Source organism: Silene latifolia, unplaced genomic scaffold (assembly GCF_048544455.1).
Source record: "Silene latifolia isolate original U9 population unplaced genomic scaffold, ASM4854445v1 scaffold_462, whole genome shotgun sequence".
Taxonomy (NCBI): domain Eukaryota; kingdom Viridiplantae; phylum Streptophyta; class Magnoliopsida; order Caryophyllales; family Caryophyllaceae; genus Silene; species Silene latifolia.
The window spans coordinates 20,593-35,457 of NW_027413379.1; positions in this window are offsets into that span (position 1 = coordinate 20,593).

The window sequence follows — 14,865 nt, forward strand, 5'->3', positions numbered from 1 at the left end:
TGACATTCCTCTCCTATCTTCGGTTAAAGAATGGTTGAAGAACCATTTCCAGATGAAAGATCTGGGTGAGGCACAGCGTATATTGGGAATCCGTATCTACCGAGATAGATCACGACGGACGTTATCACTTAGTCAAGAGTCTTATTTGGATAAGGTTCTTGAGAGGTTCAGCATGACCAACTCCAAGAAGGGGAACCTTCCTATGACGACCGGGATGCGATTGAGCAAGTCTCGATCACCCACACGCCTTTGAAGGTATTGAGCGCATGAGTCGTGTTCCTTATGCTTCGGCAATAGGATCGATCATGTATGCCATGATATGCACACGTCCAGGCGTGGCATATGCATTGAGTATGACGAGTCGGTACCAAAAGACTCCGGTGAAACACTTTGGATAATAGTCAAAAATATCCTCAAGTACCTACGGAGGACTAAGGATTGGGCATTGACTTATGGAGGCGATACTAAGCTATGCGCAACCGATTCTGTGAGATGCTAGCTTCCAAACGGATCGAGATGATTCATAATCTCAGTCCGGGTTCGTCTTCACTCTTAATGGTGCTGCGGTCATTTGGAATAGTTCCAAAAGGAAGTTGTAGCGATTCTACTCCGAGCTATTGAAATATGATAAGCATGTAAGGCACGTTATTTCCATGGGAATTAAACGTGTACCTGAGTTATAGTAGTTGATTATGAATTCGATACGTTATCTTTTTCATATACTATAACTTCATCGTTTTATATATAATATTATGTTTTTCATGTGGATTGTACTGACAACATTGAACGCCACAAAGCGAATGAATTACATTATATTTGTTTAGGTCCGTAATCGCCAATGTGAGTTGATAACTCCGGCTATTATATTGTGCAATCGATTGATGGTGGGTTCAACGAGCCATAAGTCAAACGGTTGGTGATCGATCACGAGATGCGAGATTATGACGATACCTCGTAGGACAATTTTTATTTGTGACAACGTAATGGAGTCCTAAATGTTTAATAACATTCGGTGCCAGGTCGTGGATAGGACATCCATTGTGTTCCTAGAGTCGATTCTTTTGACTATCAACTGTCTCTTGAGATTAAGGCAGTTTTTGGGTGACTTTGGTTTCTTTCTCACGGTCTCACCGTGAATCGGGGCTAAGTAGATTTTTAAGGTCATTTCATATTGTGCTTATGTCTCAGGATTTGAGTTGAGGAAAATATCCATCCCTTATCGGTATAGTTATTTCTCGGGGCCACTCGAGGAGTTGTAAGCGAAATGCATGGCCATGCTCGAATGTTGATTCGTTTATCAGTTAAGTTACTCTCTAGTCGGGAAAACCACTCTTGATACTGATCGCTTGTAAAATACGACCTTTGTGAATTCGGATTTGCAAATTGTTTTACATTGAGCGGGAGAAATTTTAAAGGATATGAGAATCGGTTATCGCACACACACTTGTGAGGACAAGTGGGAGTTTGTTGGAGCTGGTGTCCTCCACAAATTAGTGTGATAACATTTGTAAATCTCTTACAGGTTCACAAGGGTATACTTCGTATATTTAATCAGTTGATTAACGTTTACCTAATAACGGTTGGCTTTCTAGAAAGTTTGACGTTATTATCATACGAATGGCGGTGATCAATGGTCCCTAAAGGTCACACCTATAGGACGTATTTGAGAAATGTGGTTATAGAAATATAATTACATTGATGCCCAAAATGACTAAAAAGTTAGTCAATGTATTGATGAGATAATTATTTAATGAAAATTAAATAATATTAAGTTGAGACGAATTAACTGTCAATTCGTAAATTAAATATAATAAGTTATATTTAATTAAATATATATAAAGTTAGTTTGAAAGAATTAATCTGTTAAATCGTAGTTAAATATAATCAGTTGTATTTAATATCAACAAGTTGAATGTGTCATAGTGGTAATAGTGAGGGTACACAAGCCACGAGGTCATGGGTTCGATCCTCACTAGATGACAATTTAACACACTTTATATATTTTTGGAAAGACCAAAAATAAGAAAATTCTATTCCTTATTTCGGTCAATGTTAGCCGAAATTAGGAGATATAAATCTTTCCTAATTGATTTCGAATTTCGGTCTATATAAAAAGAAAGGTGGAGAATTATTTCTAACCTAATTCCTTTTCTGACCTAGCCTCCTCTTTCTCATCACAAAAAAACACAAAGACAATAAAATTTTACAGAAAATTTTACAGAAAATTTCGAATCTGGTCATAGAAAATTAATATGTTGTCACATGCAATTTTACAATATGTGTGTAAAATAATTGGCTATAAAGAAGTCTTTTTGCATGATTTATGGATTTTTGAAGAAAAATAGCATAAATAGTGACATTATTAGTGAAAAATTAATAAAACATAATCTATGACTTAGGAAAAACGTCTAATGTTACTTTTTATTATCTTTTTCAGATCTAAAATTGAAAAGTTAATGAATATAATTTTTCCATGTTTTTATGATTATTTTATTAAAAATCGATAAACCGCAACATTGTTTTTCCGGAAAATTTTCGAAATTTTTAACCTAAGATTTTGAACATTATGAGTGTCATGGTAATTTTCCAGAATGTTCATGAGTTTAAATTTCAAATTTCGAATTTATTTGAAATTTTGTGATTTATTTGAAGTTTATAGCTTATTTTTGTAATTTTTGGTCCATTTATGAACAATTTTATAAAATATGGGTTAATTATGGTCAAATTATTAGTGAAGACTAAATTTTGAGTCCTAAGAGGTTAGGGTAATTAACTTATGCATAAATATGAGTTTATGTATTTTTGTGATTATAAATATGTTAAAATCACGCAAATCCGTAAAAACCGAGTAATATACGATATTGGCTAATTAAAGGCGATTTAGCATAAAATTGAGCATGTCCATACATATTATAATGCTGCATTTTTCTTTATGATTGTCATAATTTTAATTTATGTAATTTTGAATTATGTAATTTTTACTTAGTATGGCCTTAGATTTTAATTGATATTGCCTGAAATGTATGGGAATATCGATTCGGTTGTAATTTTATTGTGATCTCGTATCACCGTTTTGTAATTTAATAGATTTATTTTATTTTAGTTACAAATGTATAATAGGAAATTATGTAATTTATTATGTAATTTTATTCATTCCGGAGTTCCCAAAGACGGATTTCTTCAAGAATGGCGATACATAAAGACGGTGTTACCTCGAGATGCGTGCCACAACCGAAGTTCAAGGGACCAATGGAGTTGGTTTCCGAATATGTAATAGTTAAATAGTTTTTCTATTTTAGGAAAGGCCATACTAGGATTTATTTATTTTTATGCTTGCATTTTATTTTATGTCGCATGCATCGCTAAATCGCCATAACTAAAACATGCATCCTATTTTATCGAGTTCATCGACCGTGTCAATTAAAATTATCGTAGTTCACCGCTTTAGTTCACTTAAAACGTGATAGATAATAAATTGACATGACCTCTCGCTAAAACAATCAATTGAGACATAGCCTTACCAAATAGTAGAAACCATGAAAACCTATTTCGCGAGGGAGTGCGCTCGGCCCCACCGGGGTACAAACCTTGTTACGTAGGGGAAGTGGGTGATAAATGTCTATCCACCGAATTCATGTTGATAAGGGATGTATCGGCCACACCGTGACCAAGTTAATGTGGGTTTGGATCATGGACACATTTATTCGAAATTTGGATTGAACTCAACAAAAGTTTTTGATAAGGGATGTATCGGCCCCACCGTGCCCTTGTCGAATGTGTTTTGGGCTAAAGATAAATGTTAATGTAATATTATCGACCAAGAGTTCTAAAAGTAGAATCGATTAAACGTTAATCCACCGAGTTATATTGACACTACTACAGATACAGGCTATAACAACGGTTGAAAACCGTTGTTATATAAAAAAGCGGACGTTGTTAAAGCGTCCGTTGTAAAAGGTTTTAACAACGGTTGGTTTTCTTAAGGAACCCGTTGTTAAAACTATTTAACAACGGTTTTAAGTATAAAAACCCGTTGTGGAAAGTGTGACTCAATTTTGGAGGGAAAGTTATAACAACGGTTAATTAACAAGGAACCGTTGTTATAACTAAAGACAACGGGTTGTATCTACATAACCGTTGTTGTTTGTTTTTACAAAATAAAAAAAAATTAAATATTACTAGATGCATGCATAATTACGGGGCCCGTTATAATTCCGATGCATGCATTATTCGCCATCCTCAGTATCTTGTGTGCATATGAATGGACAATATATGGAATGAGAAGGGTTTACATTAGATTTGAAGCAGGGAGATATGATGATTATGGCACAACTTCCTAAACATGCATATATTATATTAATTAAAAACCAACTCAAAGGACACATTACTTAGTATAAATACATACATTATCTCAACTATCACCATTCCATTATCTCACTATATTCAAACCCTAACTGCTAAAACAATCTCCAACCCCTAATTAATCTTTCAAACTAACAACTCCAAAGTTCATCAACAAAATGAACGATTACATCCTTAAAACTCTTACTATGACCGAGAAAAATACTAGCTTCATCCGCCGGTTGCTCCACATCGAGGACAGTTTTAGGAGCTATCTTGTGGATGCTCAAGCCGCACTCAAGGACGCCAAAAGAAATGGCTTGACAGAGCAGCAGTTGTTGCAGCTATATGACGATATAGCAAGCTTGAACGAAACCTCCAAATAGCTAAGGAGGAGAGGAGGGATATCATAGAAGAGAATAAGACTCTCTATGAAAATATAAGAATTGCATTTTTAGAAATGTAATTCTTTTTTTTAATTTATGTATTTATATATATATATATATATATATATATATATATATATATATATATATATATATTAATGAATTATTAATTAAGTTTATCATGCATTCCTCTCTATCATCTTACTTCTTCTTTGTTTTATTTTATTTAATTTGTTTTACGAGCTAATTAAGCGAATAATAACATAATAATGATCGATAAAAACCCATCATATATACATGCAAATGAAATAATTAAAAAAAGAAAACAATGACGATGAAAGACGATGAAACCAACAGTGACGGCGAGATTTACCTGATAATTAGAGAAAGTAAGAGACGATGAAATGAAACCAACGATGTGGCGAGATGATAAGTCGGCGATGAGAAAGAGAGAAAGAGAGGATGAGAAAGAGAGAAAGAGACGATGAGAAAGTGTGTTTCCTGTGTTTGTGTTTGTGTTTGTGTTTGTCCTGTGTTTGTGTTTGTGTTAGGTTATGTATGTGTTTTGTGGTCTGTAGTCGATCTGTGTTTGTGTGGTTTATAGTATGGAAAGTTTTAACAACGGTTGTAAATCAACAACCGTTGTCAAATAAGTTTTAAAAACGGGTTTAAAAATACCCGTTGTGATTACTTTTCACTAACTTTGCGCCAATTTTGCGCCAAATTATTAACAACGGTTGTTCAAATTTAACCCGTTGTTAAAACGTATAACAACGGTTATATAACCACACCCGTTGTAATTAAGTATAGTAAAAATCGCGCCATACATTCTACAACGTCTATTGTGATTTTTGTGCATAAACGTTGTTAAAGGGGCGTTGTAGTTGCCTGGATTTGTAGTAGTGTGATAAAGGATGTATCGGCCCCACCGTGCCTAAGTCAATATGAATTTGGGTCTTGGAATCATTTATCATAGTTGGGTAGAGGTCACTATGTAAATGCTATACTTGTTTTTCAAGTATTAATAAAACGACAAATGTTAAGTTTTCCACTATTCCGTTTTTTATATTGTTCTATTTCTTTACCACAATTCATATACGATATCACTTCGATTTTGATAACGAATCTCCATTAAAACATCGTAACTAAAGACAAAATTTGAATTTGCTTCTAAAACCTCAAACGAACCATTGCTAAGGATCTCTTGTAAAGAGTATAGATTAAAGTTATTCATTATCAAACAGGTTTTTGATTCTTGACTAACACTTCTACTTACAATGGACTATGTTTCATATGCTTAATTGAATTAAGTACCTTGAAGCGATAAATTGTTTTGGTGATTAGATTTTCAGAATTCGTAATTGACCAAAATAACGCAACCACTTCAATGAAAGTTTTAAGACTAAAACGAACAAATGAAGAGTAATCTTCACGAATTCAATTTTGTTTCTCAAAGCAAAGACTCATTGAAATGAGTGGGAGCATTCTCTTAAACCGTTAAGATGAGGACGAGGTTCAAGAAGTAAAGATAATAATGGAATTGATACAAGGTAATGTTAAAAGTAAAGTCATTGAGGAATGACGATACTAAACCTATCAATCCCGACCAATAAAGTTTCCATTGTCTTAAATGTTGGACACAAGAAAGGAAACTGCCCCAAATTATTGAAGAATCAACAAGTTAGTTGTGGGACATCTAATGGGACCTTCTTCTTTAAATGTTTATTTGATTAAACATAAATTTTGCTAGTACCACTTCGTCAATATTAGAAACCAGTGGAGGTTTTCATCATTGTACTTGATACATAGGATGATTAGAATATGACGACTAGCAACAATAATGTCGAGAGATAGAGTAATTGTGTACTCAATCTAGTTTTTGGATTTAAAGTTGTACTTAATTGTGACTATTAAGTGCATAAACTCTAAATAAGAATATAAACTTGTTAAGATCTAAAAAGGGTTTTCACTTTTGTGACCCTATACACCACGATTTGATGTATGGCTAGCCCATTATCAAGGTGATTATATTCTAAAACAAACTAGAATGATATATCATGTAGATGATGTAAGATTCAAATTGGTAACCCAAGATTAAACCTTAAATTTTGGAATGATGAACGTAAAGAGTTATCGAGTACTCTTGAAACCATTAGATTGTTAATGGTATATGCGTATCTTGTATTCAAAGCAAGATGTCTCATGCCTTTTGGTTGAAAAGGAGATCGAGGTTGTAAATCATCTATCCGAAATAGGTTGATCATTATCTTTTACCAACGATTTAAGTTGACACTAATATGTTCACTTAATAAGGTAAATAGAGAAATCTTTGAAGAATTTCAAAGAGTTCAAGGAATCACGATTTAGTCGTGATGGGATTATCAAAGTGAAGACTTTGATATAAGCCAAATGAATTGTGATATAGTATCACAAATTAATCTCTCTTAACACGCATTATGGGATAATGTATGATTGGATAAGAATTCAAACGCTATTCGATAAGGTTTGGACTTCGATCAAGTTATTTTGAGTTACTTGATTCTTTTGGGGATTTTATCATTTTGTCTAAATTATTTTTCCACTAAATCGAATCATATAAGATATGAAATGGTAAGGGTACCATGTTTGTAAGTTTTCACAAGAAACAAATGCTCATTTTTCCCTCTTCAATTATCACGAGTACGACGGGTTTGCGGCTCGTGAAGCTGTCTTTCTAAAATACAAGTTTATTTTTTAGAAGACAGAGTGGGAGAAATTATTCAAGAGCCACAAAGAATGCCACAAAAATTTTATGTCGCAAGAAACTGGTCTTTCTTGGCTACATGAGACGTTTTGTGTAAGACGTTGTTTCTTCAAAACCTAGGAGGTTAAATTCGTCACTTGTTAAAAATGATGAATTCATGCTACTTTTAAGAAAGTAAAGAGCTTATAACTTACAAAAGAAATTGTTTGATTCAAGTTGATTACTTCTGGAAAGTAATCGACAAAGGACTTACATAAGAGTGTTTAAGTCACAACTCAATACAAGGCTTAGAGCCATGAAAATCCGAAATAAAAGGCTTGATTAGTGACAAAGGGTTTAGCACTAATAAAGAGATATTTCATAGCAAAATTAGTTGCAAAGGGTTTTGCACTAATTGAAATGCTTAAGTCTATTTGGATCTTCTTAGGGATTGTGTTTCATTATAAGGTTATGAAATACACAGCAAGTGAATCTAAAACCCACTTCTTCAATAGAAGCAATGTATTCAATACATGTCATAAGTTTTATAGATTCTTGCAATCCTAAGATAATGTGAAACTTAAGAGAGGATCTTAAGTAGGACATCAATGAGTTAGAATCAACATTTTGATCATGTGATAAAACATTTCTCGATAAGTCGAGAAGTTGTGTTTATACATGGAGTTTAGTGGGAGTTACGGAATTTTTAATTAGTCCGATATGTGGATGACATATTGATCATTGAGAATGATTTAAGACTTTTGGAGTATTATAATACATCTTGAATATCCGGATTTATGAAGATAAATCCACATGATATTAGCGCCGATAAGGAGTCTTATGTTGATAAGATTCATGACTAGTTCAATTAAATTGAACATATTTGATTGATTTCATTTTTTGCTTCGCTGCCGAATCAATTAAAAAGAAATGATGTATAACACTTCATATGCTTTGAGTATGATGAATTGTTTTCAAAAATCGAATTTAAGTAATCTTTACCAAGTAAGTTGTAAAGATTACCCTTAAATATGCTTGAGAAGCATTAAAGAAGTAAAGCAAAGTGTTTATGATGCAATTTTGTGTAAGGGTGTTACACAAGTGACAATTGACAATTGACAATTGAGATTGCGCATGGTTTCCGACAAAACCATAATCAAAACACATTAAGATGGTTAAGATACCATTGTGGCTATGTTAATTAAGAAGTAGATTTTCTAGAATCGTTCTAGGCAATAAAGAACAATGAGAGATATTTATAACGGAAATTGAGTACACTTGCAATCATGAGATGTGCAAGAAGGATGAGTCCCGCACACTGTGAAAACAGTGTGAGCTATTCTTAGGCTAGAGGGCCTATGTCTTGATTGGATTTCGACACGTACTCAGAAAGTTTTGTAATGCAAATGTATACATTACAAAGGAAAACGAGTATGTAGTAAGGTTGAGTAAGGTACAAGAAATTGATAAAACCTACTAACCAAAGCCTTCTCAAAGGCTAAACATGATGAGTCATGTCATTTCAATTGAATTGAAATGAACAACTACGTACAAGATCAAATTAGATTATAGAACTTGAAATAGTAATCAGGCATTGACTATTCATGTGTGATAATCGCATTTGTCGTTCGAGTTTTATTTTAAAACTCTTTTATTATACTTTGTTACATCCAAACGGGTTGTGGAGACAATTGAACCCCATTAAAGTGAACACGGATTAACATTGTATTTGCCCATAGTTACTTGTATGAGGTGACGTCTCGAAGTGACTAGAGTGTGATGCGATTGATGGCAAGTTCAAGTGCCATAGAGTCATGTGAGATGACTAGTCGATCACATAGTCAGACTGTTAGGATCATTTTGTCGGGCCCTATGACCGCTTATAGAGTTCTGGCAATTTATATAGCCTGGTCGTGGCGAGAGCTACTATAGTATTCAAATGAGTCGATTTTTTGACTAAAGACTATTCGCCTAAGATGGCACAGTTTCAGATTAACTTTGATTTGTGTTACTACGACCTTCGTAAATGGGGTCAAATGGGCATATTTTGGGTTATGATGGCTGTGGCTAGTCGAAGAGAATGAGTGCGATAAGAATTGTCCATCCCCTTGTCAGGGTTAAAACAATATCTCAGGGCCACTCGAGGAGTAATGAACTGGAAATGCGTGGCCACGGTCGGAAGGTATCTATGATAGATAAATCCGGTCAAACAGTTATTCTCCAGATCGAGGAAACCACTCTCGATATGATCACTTGCAAGTATGACCTGAAAGACACCTTGCATTGAGTGGGAGATAGTAATAGGATAAGAGAATTGGTGACGCACACTTGTCGAGGATAAGTGGGAGATTGTTAAGAAATGTGTCCTCAACAATAGTGCGATCACATGATTTAAATATCATTATTAAATCTCATTTTAAGAATACATGTGGGATGTAATATTTTACAAGTCAACTGGTCCACACATATCGGTAATGATTGGCTGACTAGAGTTTGACATTACTGTCGTGCGACGGTGGTGATCAGTTGATCCCCTTAGGTCATACCTATAGGGAAATACTCTTAATTGATTATTTAATTAATCGTATACCGATACGAGTTAATTAAATTGCTTAAAATTGACGGATAATTTTGTGAGTATAATTTACGTATCTTATTGTAAATATGATTAAATAAGACACTGTCTAAGTAATTGAATTGTTTTATTACTTAGATGAAATTATTGTTTACAGAAACAATTGAAACGAAATGAATAAATTATTATAAATACAGAATGTTGTAGTTTATAATTTGGAAACTTTTGGTACAAGTAATTACGAATTACTAGTCGATTTTATAAATGCCATATTTTATGAGTATGTTGATTTTTAATATGTTAAAAATACATTACAATTTCATATGTCAAGTAACATGTCACATATGTTACAATTGACAAATGACAAAATAAAATGGAGCATCCATTTTATGTTGTATATGCCGAAATAATGGGGGGAGTATATGATATACATTGTGTTTTTATCTTGAGTGGAAAACACAATAATTATACCTAAAGGAGTAGCCATGCACACCTATGCTTTTGAGAAGAGCAAAAATAAAAGGTATTGGGCTACCTACCCAAGGCCCCCTCTCTCTTCTCTTTTTCGGCCCTATCAAAAGAAAGAGAGCAATTTTTCCTCTCTAATTATTCATTCATTTTTGTGATACAAAATACAGTTTTCTAGTGTAAGAAAATGGATAATCTCTACAATATATGATTTTTCTAGAGAAATAAACTCACAAAAATTACTCCTCTCTTGACCGAAATATTCAAGAGTAAAATTACAATTTATATTGTGTCAATTTTATAGTAAAACTAATATTATTACTAGATCTAAATAATATTAGTTATGATGAGTATTCCTTGGGTATATGCTTTTGGGAGGGATTCTATACTTGAATCCTTGTTCTTCCATTTGGAGAGCTCAAGAACAAGTGAGTAGGAGAACTCACTTGTGCCCATAAGAACCGAAATTACAATGTAAGGGTGATTTCTTCTTTATTTTGCTACCTTGTTTGCATGCATAAGACCTTTATTTAATTTTATGACAAATTAATTTATAACATATATGAGTATGTTTATGTATATAGATCTACATTTCCTTCAGGCTATAGATATTTTATCACTTTCATGGACGATTTGAGTAGATACGGATATGTCTACTTAATGAAGCATAAAAGTGAGTCCTTTGAGAAATTCAAGGAATACCAGAATAGGGTACAGAACCAACTGGGTAGAAAGATTAAAGCACTCCGTTCAGATCGGGGTGGCGAATATCTTTCAAATGAGTTTGATCAACACCTGAAAGACTGTGGAATCGCTCTACTGATTAACTCCACCGGAACACCTCAATTAAATGTCCGAACGGAGAAATCGAACCTTACTTGATATGGTTCGATCCATGATGAGTCACACGGTAGTGCCCGATTCATTATGGGGTTATGCTCTTTGTCGGCCCGTTCTTATACTTAACCGAAGTCCGTCTAAAGTCATCGACAAGACTCCATATGAAATGTGGAAGGAACAGTACCTAACTTGTCCTTTATTCGGGTTTGGGGCTGCGAGGCTTATGTCAAGTGGAGACACGAGGATAAGCTCGGCCCGCGATCGGTCAAGACATACTTTATAGGTTATCCAAAAGGAACATTTGGTCATTACTTCTATTCGCCAACCGAACATCGAGTATTTGTTGCGGCTAGTGCGACGTTCTTAGAGAAAGAATTTCTCGAGAACAAGTCGAGTAATAGAACCTTCGAGCTGTCGGAGATTCCAGAACCAACGACCGAGGAACAGATGGTGGAAGCTGTACCTCCAACTGATGATACGGTTAATATTCCTGAGGGATCTAGGAGGTCGGGTAGAGACTCTCATCCTCCGGACAGATACATTGGTATGGTCGAGGAGAATGATGTTTTACTTCTAGAAAGTAATGAACCCGCAACCTATAAAGGTGCTATGGCCTGTTCCGACTCAAAGCTATGGCTCGAAGCCATGCAATCCGAAATGGACTCCATGTATGAGAATAACGTATGGGATCTAGTTGATTTACCTAATAAGGTAAAACCTCTACAGTGCAAATGGCTTTACAAAATAAAGCGTTCTTTAGACGCGCAACCAGATATCTATAAGGCACGACTTGTGGCAAAAGGTTTCACTCAAGTGCAAGGATTGCATTATGATGAGATTTTTGCACCTGTAGTCATGCTACGTTCCATTCGGATAATCTTAGCGATTGCCGCATTTCATGATTATGAGATTTGGCAAATGGATGTGAAAACCGCCTTCTTAAACGGTTATTTGGAGGAAGAGTTGTACATGGTGCAACCCGAAGGTTTCATAGATCCTAAACATCCTAAGAAAGTATGCAAGCTTAAGCGTTCCATTTATGGACTTAAGCAAGCTTCTTGGAGTTGGAATCATCGTTTCGACCAAGTGATAAAAGAGTATGGTTTCACTCGATCGGTCGAAGAACCATGCTTATATATCAAGTCGAGTGGGAGCAAGATTGTATTCTTGATAATGTATGTCGATGACATGCTCTTGATTGGGAATGACATTCCTCTCCTATCTTCGGTTAAAGAATGGTTGAAGAACCATTTCCAGATGAAAGATCTGGGTGAGGCACATCGTATATTGGGAATCCGTATCTACCGAGATAGATCACGACGGACGTTATCACTTAGTCAAGAGTCTTATTTGGATAAGGTTCTTGAGAGGTTCAGCATGACCAACTCCAAGAAGGGGAACCTTCCTATGACGACTGGGATGCAGTTGAGCAAGTCTCGATCACCCACGGCCTTTGAAGGTATTGAGCGCATGAGTCGTGTTCCTTATGCTTCTGCAATAGGATCGATCATGTATGCCATGATATGCACACGTCCAGACGTGGCATATGCATTGAGTATGACGAGTCGGTACCAAAAGACTCCAGGTGAAACACACTGGATAACAGTAAAAAATATCCTCAAGTACCTACGGAGGACTAAGGATTGGGCATTGACTTATGGAGGCGATACTAAGCTATGCGCAACCGGTTACGCAGATGCTAGCTTCCAAACGGATCGAGATGATTCATAATCTCAGTCCGGGTTCGTCTTCACTCTTAATGGTGCTGCGGTCAGCTGGAATAGTTCCAAATAGGAAGTTGTAGCAGATTCTACTACTGAGCTATTGAAATATGATAAGCATGTAAGGCACGTTATTTCCATGGGAATTAAACGTGTACCTGAGTTATAGTAGTTGATTATGAATTCGATACGTTATCTTTTTCATATACTATAACTTCATCGTTTTATATATAATATTATGTTTTTCATGTGGATTGTACTGACAACATTGAACGCCACAAAGTGAACTGAATTACATTATATTTGTTTAGGTCCGTAATCGCCAATGTGAGCTGATAACTCCGGCTATTATATTGTGCAGTCGATTGATGGTGGGTTCAACGAGCCATAAGTCAAACGGTTGACTGATCGATCACAGATGCGAGATTATGACGATACCTCGTAGGACAATTTTTATTTGTGACAACGTAATGGAGTCCTAAATGTTTAATAACATTCGGTGCCAGGTCGTGGATAGGACATCCATTGTGTTCCTAGAGTCGATTCTTTTGACTATCAACTGTCTCTTGAGATTAAGGCAGTTTTTGGGTGACTTTGGTTTCTTTCTCACGGTCTGCAATGAATCGGGGCTAAGTAGATTTTTTCGGGTCATTTCATACGTGCTTATGTCTGCAGGATTTGAGTTGAGGAAAATATCCATCCCTTATCAGGTATAGTTATTTCTCTGGGCCACTCGAGGAGTTGAATCGAAATGCATGGCCATGCTCGAATGTTGATTCGTTTATCAGTTAAGTTACTCTCTAGTCGGGAAAACCACTCTTGATACTGATCGCTTGTAAAATACGACCTTTGTGAATTCGGATTTGCAAATTGTTTTACATTGAGCGGGAGAAATTTTAAAGGATATGAGAATCGGTTATCGCACACACACTTGTGAGGACAAGTGGGAGTTTGTTGGAGCTGGTGTCCTCCACAAATTAGTGTGATAACATTTGTAAATCTCTTACAGGTTCACAAGGGTATACTTCGTATATTTAATCAGTTGATTAACGTTTACCTAATAACGGTTGGCTTTCTAGAAAGTTTGACGTTATTATCATACAGATGGCGGTGATCAACTGGTCCCTAAAGGTCACACCTATAGGACGTATTTGAGAAATGTGGTTATAGAAATATAATTACATTGATGCCCAAAATGACTAAAAAGTTAGTCAATGTATTGATGAGATAATTATTTAATGAAAATTAAATAATATTAAGTTGAGACGAATTAACTGTCAATTCGTAAATTAAATATAATAAGTTATATTTAATTAAATATATATAAAGTTAGTTTGAAAGAATTAATCTGTTAAATCGTAGTTAAATATAATCAGTTGTATTTAATATCAACAAGTTGAATGTGTCATAGTGGTAATAGTGAGGGTACACAAGCCACGAGGTCATGGGTTCGATCCTCACTAGATGACAATTTAACACACTTTATATATTTTTGGAAAGACCAAAAATAAGAAAATTATATTCCTTATTTCGGTCAATGTTAGCCGAAATTAGGAGATATAAATCTTTCCTAATTGATTTCGAATTTCGGTCTATATAAAAAGAAAGGTGGAGAATTATTTCTAACCTAATTCCTTTTCTGACCTAGCCTCCTCTTTCTCATCACAAAAAAACACAAAGACAATAAAATTTTACAGAAAATTTTAGATTGATTTCTAGCATAATCAATGGGTATATCTTAGATCGTCTTGGGTGCAACTAATAGGTGAATATCAATTTTGATATTGTTCTTAGGCCAATTTTGCAAGGACC